Below are 12,426 nucleotides of genomic sequence, written 5' to 3'. Positions count from 1 at the left end.
CTCATCCTGGTCCTCCAGTAGCTCCTCAGGTTCCTCCTCAGGCTCCTCAACTGGATCAAATCCATTGAAGACAACATTTCTCTGTATGGTGTCCAGCACATTCCCGCTCTCAGACTCACACACAGGTCTGTCGTATATGGCCTTCCCATCAACTTCCTTCACAAGGTCCGTTTTTGAACAAGTGAGGGAAATAATTAAAAGGTTTCTTATTTAATAAAAAACATTTAATTATTTCCATGTGGATGTTCGACTCTATGGGAATAATTTCTCTTCAAGCTGATGTTTCTCATTTATAAATGTTGAATTAAAAGCATTTTTGCTGCACTTGTTGATTGGGATATTTTGTTGTAAAAATGTCTGCATAGTATAGGAAAGCTCTGTTCCATTCATATATTGAATAATTAGGCTGAGTAGCAGATTTGTGCACTGAAGTTACTGTGGATGAATTGGTCTTTGTGATAGTAGTTGGTTCCTGAGCATTGTTGTCCTTCTTTATAAGCATGGCTCAAGCACCTAATAACGATCGAGAACTTTTTGAATTGTCTTCTTAAATAATTGAGGTGCTGTTGAAAATACACCCAGAGAGACATGAGCATTATTATTCTTGGTAAACAATAATCTGTCGTTGAAACTTTACTTAGGGCATTGACCTATTGATAGTTATTGTTAGAGCAAACAATGTGTGGATTTGTTAGTACTGTCAGCCTTTTTAGTTGTCAACAAATTTACAATCACATCCTTGTCTTTGGATATAGTGTCTGCCAGTAGAGTGGCCAGTCGGCTGTGTTAAGCTGGATTTGTATAAACAGCTATAAAAAAATCCTTTCGGGATACAAAACCGATATCTCATTAGTATATATACAGCTATTAAATATCTGAATACTTTGGAGGTACACAACCATTACCCTTGAGTATACCGTACATAGCTTTAAAAAGCACACACAACCCAGGTAACCCCCTGATAATGTTGAATTGAGTAAATGTTGCCGGGCCACCTCTGACCTGAAACGGGCAGTAGGTTTTGGGAACAGATGTAACACAAAAAAAATTACCGATTGCTTACGATGTTTACTGTATAGATAGTATCTATATCATCTACAACAATGCATACCGGTATATAATAAAGTATAAAATATTACAAGGAACATGTATAAATACTTGCACACAATTTCAGGTAAGGTAAACAATGACTTGATCATTACACACAAAGTAAATATCTCACAACATACACACAACAACATACAAACAACTATAATATAATAGATCAATACAAAGAGAACAAATTCTAAAAATTAAATTTAATGAATTACCTACAGTAATCTAAACAAGTATCTGCATAAATGGAACTTTTCGCACACTATGAAAGTGGCATAATGTGGGGTAATCTGTTGACTTGAAAGTGAAAGTTGATATCAGTTGTTTGGTAAATATGTTACACTGACATATTAGTCTTAGGTTAACAGACACTATAACTCGGTATCCAATAAACTACGCTACCCTACATGTATAAGTTACCAAACCTGATCTTTTATGGGGCGGAGTAATGATTGAGAATGTGGGTAGTTAAACAAAATGTGATAAAATATATTTGAAACACTTTTATTGAATATAAAAGTTACACCCTATGACATATACACAGAAATAACAAAACAATAATGATAAGTTAAAAACTTGGGATACACAACCAATACCTACTACATATGTATATCTGGAAATTGGTTAAAATATAGAAGTTGTGACTAAACATAAAGCTTGGAAATGACCCAAAGCCCCTACCAATTCCATTTGGATATTGCAATGTTGACTTCAAACACTGGGTCATTCTGGGGATGACGACACTGGTCATGTTGCGGTTGACTTCAATAACTGATTGACTGCTATTACTGAATGCAGGTCAAAATGGCCCACTTCTATAACGGCACATTACAAGAAAGGCCCAGTTTGTATAACCAGATATGTCCTATCTTTGATAAATGTTGTTTTCATAAATCATTAGAAGAAAACTATTGAAAAAATAACATAAGTGTCTTAAAAAAATGTTCTTATCATTTCAGAAAATACCATCATATTTGGGTACAGATATAATTAAACAGTGTTACTTTAGAAACTGTTTTCATTGACAGTGCATAAGTGTACATTCTATTTGTTTTAAACAATATGTAATCCTATGACAACAATATATCAGCCTACAACAATTGCTCAGGAAAAAGGATTGAAGATTATTATAACAACAGTTCACATCCAAAGAGGAAAGACATCGCCGATCTTGCCATGTTATTCATGTTATTCAGATGTCCTGAGCTCCCTGTCCATGTACTGGTCTGATAAATTCCTTATGGCCCTGTCTCGTTGCAGACAAAGGACGTTGCCCTCTCTCTCTCTCTCGAGATCCTCAGACAACTGCCACCTAAACAAACCAGCTCGGCCTCCAAACTGGAGATAAGCACCTTCGATCCATGTTGATTTCCACCATCTATGCCTGTTCATGTTATGCCACGATCCTCCAAGATCGTCTCCATCAGGGCCCCATAGTGCGACTGTTCCCTTATTAGGACTACCTAGGTGACGTCAAGGGAAATGTCATCTAGGCGGCTCTCATCAGTTTTGGTGCAGCACTAGTAGCATGACTCATTGAACTCTGTAGAATTCACCACCGGTAGGACATTGTCGTGGATGTTGGAAAGCTGAAATTAAATACTTCATGGAATCTGAAACCAACTTTATAAGTTATAATTCAATTCTGGATATATTCATTGATGAAAACATCAGATTGGGTTTATTGGCTACTGTTTTGATACTACATGATACCTAACCTCATCTCTGGTGATGTGCATGTCAACTACGCTCATCTGCAATGTGGTGTTTTCATCGTTGATCAATGTGTCTCTAGCGTAAGCCAAATTGTCTGGTAAAACGCTCAAAGACAATCCCTTACATCCATACAGTCAAAACAGTTTGTCCAAGCTCCTTAGAAAAAGGATAGTGTCTGCAGCGTCTTCCCCAAAGAGATGTTCAAGAGCATTGGCAACAGTTCCAGAGAGACCTGGACAACCAAGAGGACTTTCATTATGCTTAAGGTGTTAAGGTTGACATGATCATGAGTTAATGTCTGCCATGGTGAATACACACTTTATTGACAGTGCTTCTCATACAATCAGACGATATGCTGCCAGTTTGTTATTCTTCCCAAGCAAATTGTAAAAATCAATAGGGTTCATCTGCTGGTCATGACCAATACACCTACCAAGTATGAGGTTCCTGGGTCAAAGCGTTCTCAAGTTATTGATCGGAAACCGTTTTTCATGTAAAGGTCACACTGACCTTGACCTTTGACCCACTGACCTCAAAATCAATAGGGTTCATCTGCTGGTCATGACCAATAAGCCTACCTAGTATGAGGTCCCTGGGTCAAAGCGTTCTCAAGTTATTGATCGGAAACCGTTTTTCATGTTAAGGTCACACTGACCTTGACCTTTGACCCACTGACCTCAAAATCAATAGGGTTCATCTGCTGGTCATGACCAATACACCTACCAAGTATGAGGTTCCTGGGTCAAAGCGTTCTCAAGTTATTGATCGGAAACCGTTTTTCATGTAAAGGTCACACTGACCTTGACCTTTGACCCACTGACCTCAAAATCAATAGGGTTCATCTGCTGGTGATGACCAATACACATACCAAGTATGAGGTCCCTCGGTCAAAGCGTTCTCAAGTTATTGATCGGAAACCATTTGGTATTCCGACCGACCGACCGACCGACAGACAGACAGACCGACCGACCGACCGACATGTGCAAAACAATATACCCCACTTTTTTCAAAAGGGGGCATAAAAATAGAACTACTGAACCAGTTTCTAGCAGTTTTCAATATGTGTGCATCTGTTACAAACTGTGTTTCTGTCATGATAATATGGACTGACTTACCGAGTAATACATTTTGTCATTATCATCATGTGGCCTTTTTTATGCTTTCAAAATAATAGGGTAAGAATAAGAAATCAGCTGTGATACTGTTTGTGGCTTATTTGGCTAAAGGAAACTTGAGGTTTGCAGACAGTTCAAGCACCATTATTATCAACATGAACTTCAGTCTATTGCCGTTTGGCATTCTTTTTGTCCGTTTCCGGAGCTGTTCTGGCAGACTACTGTAGTTGGGAATAAATTATGACACATAATTTCTCATAGCTAGGAAGCAAATTGTATGTCAGATTGTTTAAGTTGCTGTTCTAAGTCTAAAAATTTATTCCTGTGTGTTTATCTTAAACAAGATCTTCCTTGATTCTACTTTCATCAAAAAATAGTTCCAGACACCACAACTTATGCATAACCTTTATCTTTACTACGACAAACTTTTTCAAGACAATGATTGAGATAGCACAAGTTGCATATGTGTGTGTATGCTGGACACTCATTTCACTGGATGGGGCGCTTCATGACCTCTGATACCAGATTATGTGCAAGTTTCTCTTTTGTCGTAGGGTGTCTTTGATTTATGTTGTTGGCTTTTCTATACGAGCTGCTTGCAGCTGCCACTGCATTGGAGTCCTTACCGATAAGTATCGGAAGCTGAGCGCTTTCCCACCTCCTTCACTTCCCTGAACTTGAATGCGTCCTCCAGACTCATAATATCCTGGTTATTGTTACCTTGGAGGTCAAGTTGTATATCTGGATCAGCAAGACCTTTCGTAAGTATATCTCAAAGAATTGCGTCAGTGTAATTGGAAAAAACATGTTAACAACAATAGGGATATTTTAATTTTAAAAATGTGTGGATCTCGTGTTTTCAATTGGATTTTTATAATTATTTTGTTCTTATGCACCAGTCAATTGTAACCACGGCCCCCCCAGGTCCGGGGAATAGCCGGGACTTTGACTTTCAATCCAGCCAACCCCAGGTAAAATCTCCGCCCTGCGGGGACGAAATGATGGCTTGTGGTTTGATTATACTTCTTTCAAAATACAAAAGACAGAATACATCAAGAACTGTTCTTCTTCATCTGGGTGATCATTTCCTCCACCTGCCACCTTCATGTGGCCTATGGTTTGATTATACTTCTTTCAAAATACAAAAGACAGAATACATTAAGAACTGTTCTTCTTCATCTGGGTGATCATTTCCTCCACCTGCCACCTTCATGTGGCCTGTGGTTTGATTATACTTCTTTCAAAATACAAAAGACAGAATACGTCGAGAAACGTTCTTCATCTGGGTGATCATTTCCTCCACCTGCCACCTTCATGTGGCCTGTGGTTTGATTATACTTCTTTCAAAATACAAAAGACAGAATACATTAAGAACCGTTGTTCTTCATCTGGGTGATCATTTCCTCCACCTGCCACCTTCATGTGGCCTGTGTTTTGAATGTATTTTATACTATAGAAAAAAGACAAAATACGTCAAGAAGCATTGTCCTCGAGCTGGGTGATTCTCTCCTCCATCTGCCGGCCTTCATGTGGTCTGTGCTGACCTATTTGTGTTCAGACTGTTGGCACAACACAATTCTGTCTGGTTCCTTCTTATTTTCCTTATCTTGCAATTTGATGTTGCAATTAAATAAAGTTTACCTATAAATAAGCTGATTGCTATCATTATTTAAAATAAGGTGATTATGCACACCATAAATTTAATACTTGAGAGACTTAAGTATTTATATATTTATTTCAAACTAAAAAAATACCAGATTGAAAGTTTGAATAATAAGATCCCTGTTTACTGAAATCTTCAGTTTAAATTAAACAAAACTTACCGAAGTGAGGTTTAATCTTGATTTTATCGACTGCAAATTTCTTGAGGGTTCCCACAGAGATGACGTAGCTCATTAATTATGTAGAATCATTCTTCAGAGCCTACTCCAAACTATAATGGTGGCCCATGATAAGTTTGGATGTTTCAAATCATGAAAAAAGGCGTATACATTGGGATATGGGATGGTGGGTGTGTAAACCCTTTGGAGTTTGCAGTCGATAAAATCAAAATTAAACTTTACCTTGGTAAGTTTCATTTAATCTATCAATTTTATCATAATACTGTCAACATTATCTAGGTTGGCACTAATGATAACTTGGACAAAGTTCCATGTTTCTTGTAACTCTTTGTTAAACTTATTAACCGTTTCTTCGAAATTCATCTTTGCCTTTTCTGTCAATTTCCTTGTTGTCCTCAGGCTTCTTTCTACCCTCATCTATGCATGTCCGAATGACACTGTCACACATCAACAAATTCTTGGTTATTTACTTTTGAGTGGTTCCCACAGAGATTTTAGAGCCGCTTATTCTATAATTTAGTAGTTGTAAAACAATATAAAACACAATACCATGAAATTTATGTTTTTTAAATTTATATTGATATAGACTATGGAACAAACATACAATATTGTACAAATTATCTATAATCATTACTACAGGTATGATAAATTATGATTTCAATTGTTCATAACTTTACCACTACATTGTATCTGCATGTATGTGTGTCATATTTTACTCCAGTATCGCATTTTGTACTGATTTTTGTTTCTGACCAATTGGTTTATTGTAGAATCTGGCAAACGTTTTGGCATGACTCCATCCTGCCGTTTTTAGCTCGACTATTCGAAGAATAGGTGCCGGGCTATACTACTCGGCCCGGCGTCGGCGTCTGGTTAAAGTTTTAGGGCAAGTTGGGATTTTCACTTATAAGTCCAATGCCCTACATTCAATTGACTTAATACTTCACGCAGTTGTTCAGGGCCATCACATGATGAGGTTAGATAACTCCATATTATTATTTACACAGATTATATGGCCCCTGATTGACTATGGAACTTAGGTTAAAGTTTTAGGGCAAGTTGGAATATTTATTAATAACTTCTATATCCTTTGTTCAATTGACTTAATACTTCACACAGTTGTTCAGGACCATCACACAATGAGGTTACATAACTCCATATTATCCTAAATACAAGTTATGGCCCCTGACTGAGTTAGGTTAAAGTTTAAGAGCAGGTTAAAGTTTTAGGGCAAGTTGGGATTTTCACTTAAAACTCCATTACCATTCATTTAATTGACTTAATACTTCACACAGATGTTCAGAGCCATCACATAATGAGGTTAGATAACTCCATATGATCTTTTATACAAATTATGGCCCCTGATTGACTATGGAACTTAGGTTAAAGTGTTAGGGCAGGTTGGGATATTGTTTAATAATTTCTATACCCTTCATTCAATTGACTTAATACTTCACACAATCGTTCAGAGCCATCACATAATGAGGTTAGATAACTCCATATGATCTTTTATACAAATTATGGCCCCTGATTGACTATGGAACTTAGGTTAAAGTTTTAGGGCAGGTTGGGATATTGTTTAATAACTTCTATACCCTTCATTCAATTGACTTAATACTTCACACAATTGTTCAGGACCATTACCTAATGAGGTTACATAACTCCATATCCTTAATACAAGTTATGGCCCCTGATTGACTTAGGTTAAAGTTTTAGGCAAGTAAAAGTTAAGGGCAAGTTGGGATTTTAATAAAAAAACTTCTATACCGTTCATTAAATGCACTTAATAAAATTCAAAATTATTTACGACCATCTTACAACAAGAAACATAACTCTGTTTTAAGCCTAAATAAAAATTATGGCCCTTGATTTTTTTTTTTTTTTTTTTTTTTTTAATTTCCTTTAAAAGGTATATTTGTATATTCTTAACCACATTTTCATAATGGGAAATCAAGTTATTTGAATGACTTGCGTCATTGTTTGGGCGGGCTGGTGGGAGGGCAGCATCAAAGTCACCTTATGTATCGAATAATTTTAGTTAGGTTTGACATAAAGAGACCAAACTTGGTATTATTACATGGCTATTGTATTCTAAGTCAAAGCGGCGTAGTCGAGCGCGCTGTCTTACAACGGCTCTTGTTATAAAAGTGTTTAAAGTGACATGTTTGTATTTAGCTGAATTTGTTGATGCCGCCCGAACACTGTATGGTTTGTCTTGTTTGCCAACCTTTGCCTTAACCAACACTGTTTTTATCCACCAAGACATTGTGTCCCTAGTGGCTGCCCAGTTCTGTGTTGTCATGAGCTGCTGCTGTGTATCACCTCGCAGATTTTCAGTATGTTTCATATATTCTTGAAACAGTTTTATAATACAAAGTTTCCTATCTTTGAATAAGGTTCTTATTCAATTGGTCCTAAAAAAAATCCTGGTTTTGTTTGTTTTAACTCCTGGTTGTTATACCCCCACAAACGAAGTTTGAGGGGGTATATAGGAGTGAGCTTGTCGGTCGGTCTGTCAGTCGGTCTGTCTGTCGGTCGGTCAGTCTGTCGGTTTTCATGGTTTCCGGACGATAACTCATGAAAGCCTAGACAGATTTGAACAATTTTTGGTACACAGGTGTAACATCAGAAGATACAGGTCAAGTTCGATATTGGGGCTGGTGGGACCAAAGTCAAGGTCACTGTTACTAAAAATAGAAAAACGGTTTCCGGACGATAAATCATGAAAGGCTTGACAGATTTGAACAATTTTTGGTACACAGGTGTAACATCAGAAGCTACAGGTCAAGTTCAATATTGCGGCTGGTGGGGCCAAAGTCAAGGTCACTGTTACTAAAAATAGAAAAACGGTTTCCGGACGATAAATCATGAAAGGCTTGACAGATTTGAACAATTTTTGGTACACAGGTGTAACATCAGAAGATACAGGTCAAGTTCAATATTGGGGCTGGTGGGGTCAAGGTCATTGTTACTAAAAATAGAAAAACGGTTTCCGTACGATAACTCATGAAAGGCTAGACAGATTTGAACAATTTTTGGTACACAGGTGTAACATCAGAAGATACAGGTCAAGTTCGATATTGGGGCTGGTGGGGCCAAGGTCAAGGTCATTGTTACTAAAAATAGAAAAATGGTTTCCGGACAATAACTCATGAAAGGCTTGACAGATTTGAACAATTTTTGGTACACGGGTGTAACATCAGAAGATACAGGTCAAGTTTGATATTGGGGCTGGTGGGGCCAAGGTCAAGGTCATTGTTAATAAAAATAGAAAAACGGTTTCCGGACGATAACTCATGAAAGGCTTGACAGATTTGAACAATTTTTGGTACACAGGTGTAACATCAGAAGATACAGGTCAAGTTCGATATTGGGGCTGGTGGGGCCAAGGTCACTGTTACTTAAAATAGAAAAACGGTTTCCGGACGATAAGTCATGAAAGGCTTGACAGATTTGAACAATTTTTGGTACACAGGTGTAACATCAGAAGATACAGGTCAAGTTCGATATTGGGGCTGGTGGGGCCAAGGTCAAGGTCATTGTTAATAAAAATAGAAAAACGGTTTCCGGACGATAACTCATGAAAGGCTTGACAGATTTGAACAATTTTTGGTACACAGGTGTAACATCAGAAGATACAGGTCAAGTTCAATAGTGGGGCTGGTGGGGCCAAGGTCAAGGTCACTGTTACTAAAAATAGAAAAACGGTTTCCGGACGATAACTCATGAAAGGCTAGACAGATTTGAACAATTTTTGGTACACAGGTGTAACATCAGAAGATACAGGTCATGTTCAATATTGGGGCTGGTGGGGTCAAGGTCACTGTTACTAAAAATAGAAAAACGGTTTCCGGACTATAAATCATGAAAGGCTTGACAGATTTGAACAATTTTTGGTACACAGGTGTAACATCAGAAGATACAGGTCAAGTTCTATATTGGGGCCAAGGTCAAGATCGCTGTTACTAAAAATAGAAAAACGGTTTCCGGACAATAACTCATGAAAGGCTAGACAGATTTGAACAATTTTTGGTACACAGGTGTAACATCAGAAGATACAGGTCAAGTTCGATATTGGGGCTGGTGGGGCCAAGGTCAAGGTCACTGTTATTAAAAATAGAAAAACAGTTTCCGGACGATAACTCATGAAAGGCTAGTTTTTCTTGTCAGCAGTGTAACTTCTAAATTACTCAACAGATTTAAATAAAACAATACATGCATGATAAAAGAAGATGCTGTGTGTAGTAACCTTGGAGTTATGGCCTCTTTTCAAAGGAATGGTTTGCCATTCCTGTGTCCAGGCGGCATTTGGGGGTATTCGTCACTCCTGTGACAGCTCTAGTTTTGTTTGTTTTAACTCCTGGTTGATACAGTTTTTCATCTTTCCCTCTCCAAAATATATATCTTGCAAATTCATCAAATGAAGTGTTTGGCACCTTTGTGTTTTCAATAAGAGAAAAAGCATACATAGTTTACATGACAAAGTTAATAGAGTCAGACTTTCTGGTAGTTGCTTCAAGTAACTGAGCTCTGTTTAAAAATCCCAGATTTGCACATATTTGGGAAATGATGGTTTCAATTACTGAAATCTTTATCCCCACAAATTTCTTAGTAATTGGTTAACTGCCGTTCGATTACCTAATGAGTCATAACCCAAGTAAGCTTGAAACAATCCTGTCAAAAATGAGACAAACTGAGCTTCTGTTGGATTTATAGGTTAGATGTGCATATCTTTTGTGTATTTCAACCATCTAATTCTTCCATCTTTCTTTGGTTTGATGAATATATAATGTATATTCCCCCTGGAGCAATTTGTTTTGAACCCTTTCAATATCATTCCTCTCAAAGCGCTGCAATTCTTCCTCTAGCAATGGTCTTTCTAGATCACCCATTTTAAGTGTATTTGGTGTTATGCTTTGCACAAGATTACAGGCTAACTCTACTCTGTAGCTGCAGACTGTACCATGAATCCATCTATGGGTTATTTGAAGCCACTTATTGTAATTATGTTTGGTCTTGCCAGCCTGAAAGTAATCTAGGGTATTAATTTAAGTGTAAGTTTGACTGCCTGTACATACAAATGTAAATATCTTTTGAGAGGGACCTTGCCCTTCAATTCTGGTTGATTGGATATAGCATTTCTATCCGTAACTTCCAGATTTTGTTACGTAGGCTGGTTGCTTGAAGAAATGTTTGTTTAGCCCCGTCTGATGGAAGTTGTTGTTGTGTCTGTTTTGGCTTGAGGAGGCCCCTCAATTGCCTAAAAAAGCCTGCTGGGTCATCCTCGGAGTTTTGCTAGTGTCAAGTGATTTTAACTGATCAACCAAATTGTCCCCAAATTATTTGGTTGCGCTTATCTGCTGGTCAGTGTCACATCAGCTCTTGAAACGTGGCAACATTTCCTTCTTGGCTGCATCCTGGCATTGGTGATTCTGTTGGGAAACTTCCGCGCACAAGATTTTGAATGTATCTACTATAAAAAATGTCAACATTCGGCATTTCATATATATATATTTACTGATTTGATGAATTGCTTTCGTCAAAGGTGTTATGGACTGGTTTAAACTTTTCTCTAGTAACATCTATTGCTTTTGTTTGATTTTTCAGTTGGTCCCAGAGAAAGTGAACAATTTTTGGTACTTGCAAATCTTCCACATTGTGCAGTGTTTGGTGTTTTTCCTTAATGGTTTTCATTTTGTCAGTATTAACGTAGCGTATGCTTTGTTGACAGTATGCTTTGTTGACAATCTTAGCCTTATTGTCTTTGATGGTTTCCCCAACTTCGTTCTTTGGATGCTAAATAATACTAATATATCTCTTGTAGAGTTTGGTGTTTATGGCCGATATTCACAAGTCTTGAGCACAAGATGCCATCCAGTCTTTTAATATTTTAAGAGTATTTATGGAGCAGATTTATACAGATGTTGTATACAGTTTATGCGCAGCACATGCTTATCGTAGTAACAGCTCCATTTGAAAACAGGATTATTGTTTATGGTATAACTCATAATTTGCATACACGGACAGTTCCCTACTAGTCATTGGGCTAAGAATAAACAAGTGGTAGAAGTTCCGTGCAGCCATTTAATAATAACACTCATGTACCTTGTTGTTTAAAAAAGAGTTCAGGTACAAGGATAATCATATCATTTAAAGGTATTTCAATTATTAGCACCTGTTATTGTGATAGTCTTGTGCAACCAATTGAATGTAAAAAACTGTTTTATTCTTTGGTTAGGTCAAAGTTCGCAAAAATAATTATTGATTGGTCAATATTTATGGAATATTTCAAAGGATTCAAATGTGCAAACTAGCCAAAAGACAACCTGTAGACATCTGATCCAGGTTAAAACAATTGGCTTCTACTTGTGTCTGTGTAAGTGTTGTGTGTAAACATTTTTTACCCAACTATAGCAGGCAGATATCTCCTTATGTTGCTCTTTTTTATATTTGTACAGTTATTATATACTCATTTATAAATTATTAATTTATCATTGTTAATCATGTTATATTCTACATTACTATGCTGCTGTTTGAATTGAAAATAATAAAATTGTAATAGTAATTTGTTTGTTTTTAACCAGGTTTTTACAAAGTAAAAGGGTGAGAGCGGCTTCAAACTTACCTATGGTATGAAATAATTTTAGTTTGGTTTGACA

The sequence above is a fragment of the Mya arenaria genome, chromosome 2 (assembly GCF_026914265.1).
Source record: "Mya arenaria isolate MELC-2E11 chromosome 2, ASM2691426v1".
Lineage (NCBI taxonomy): Eukaryota > Metazoa > Mollusca > Bivalvia > Myida > Myidae > Mya > Mya arenaria.
This window is presented reverse-complemented; position numbering follows the sequence as displayed.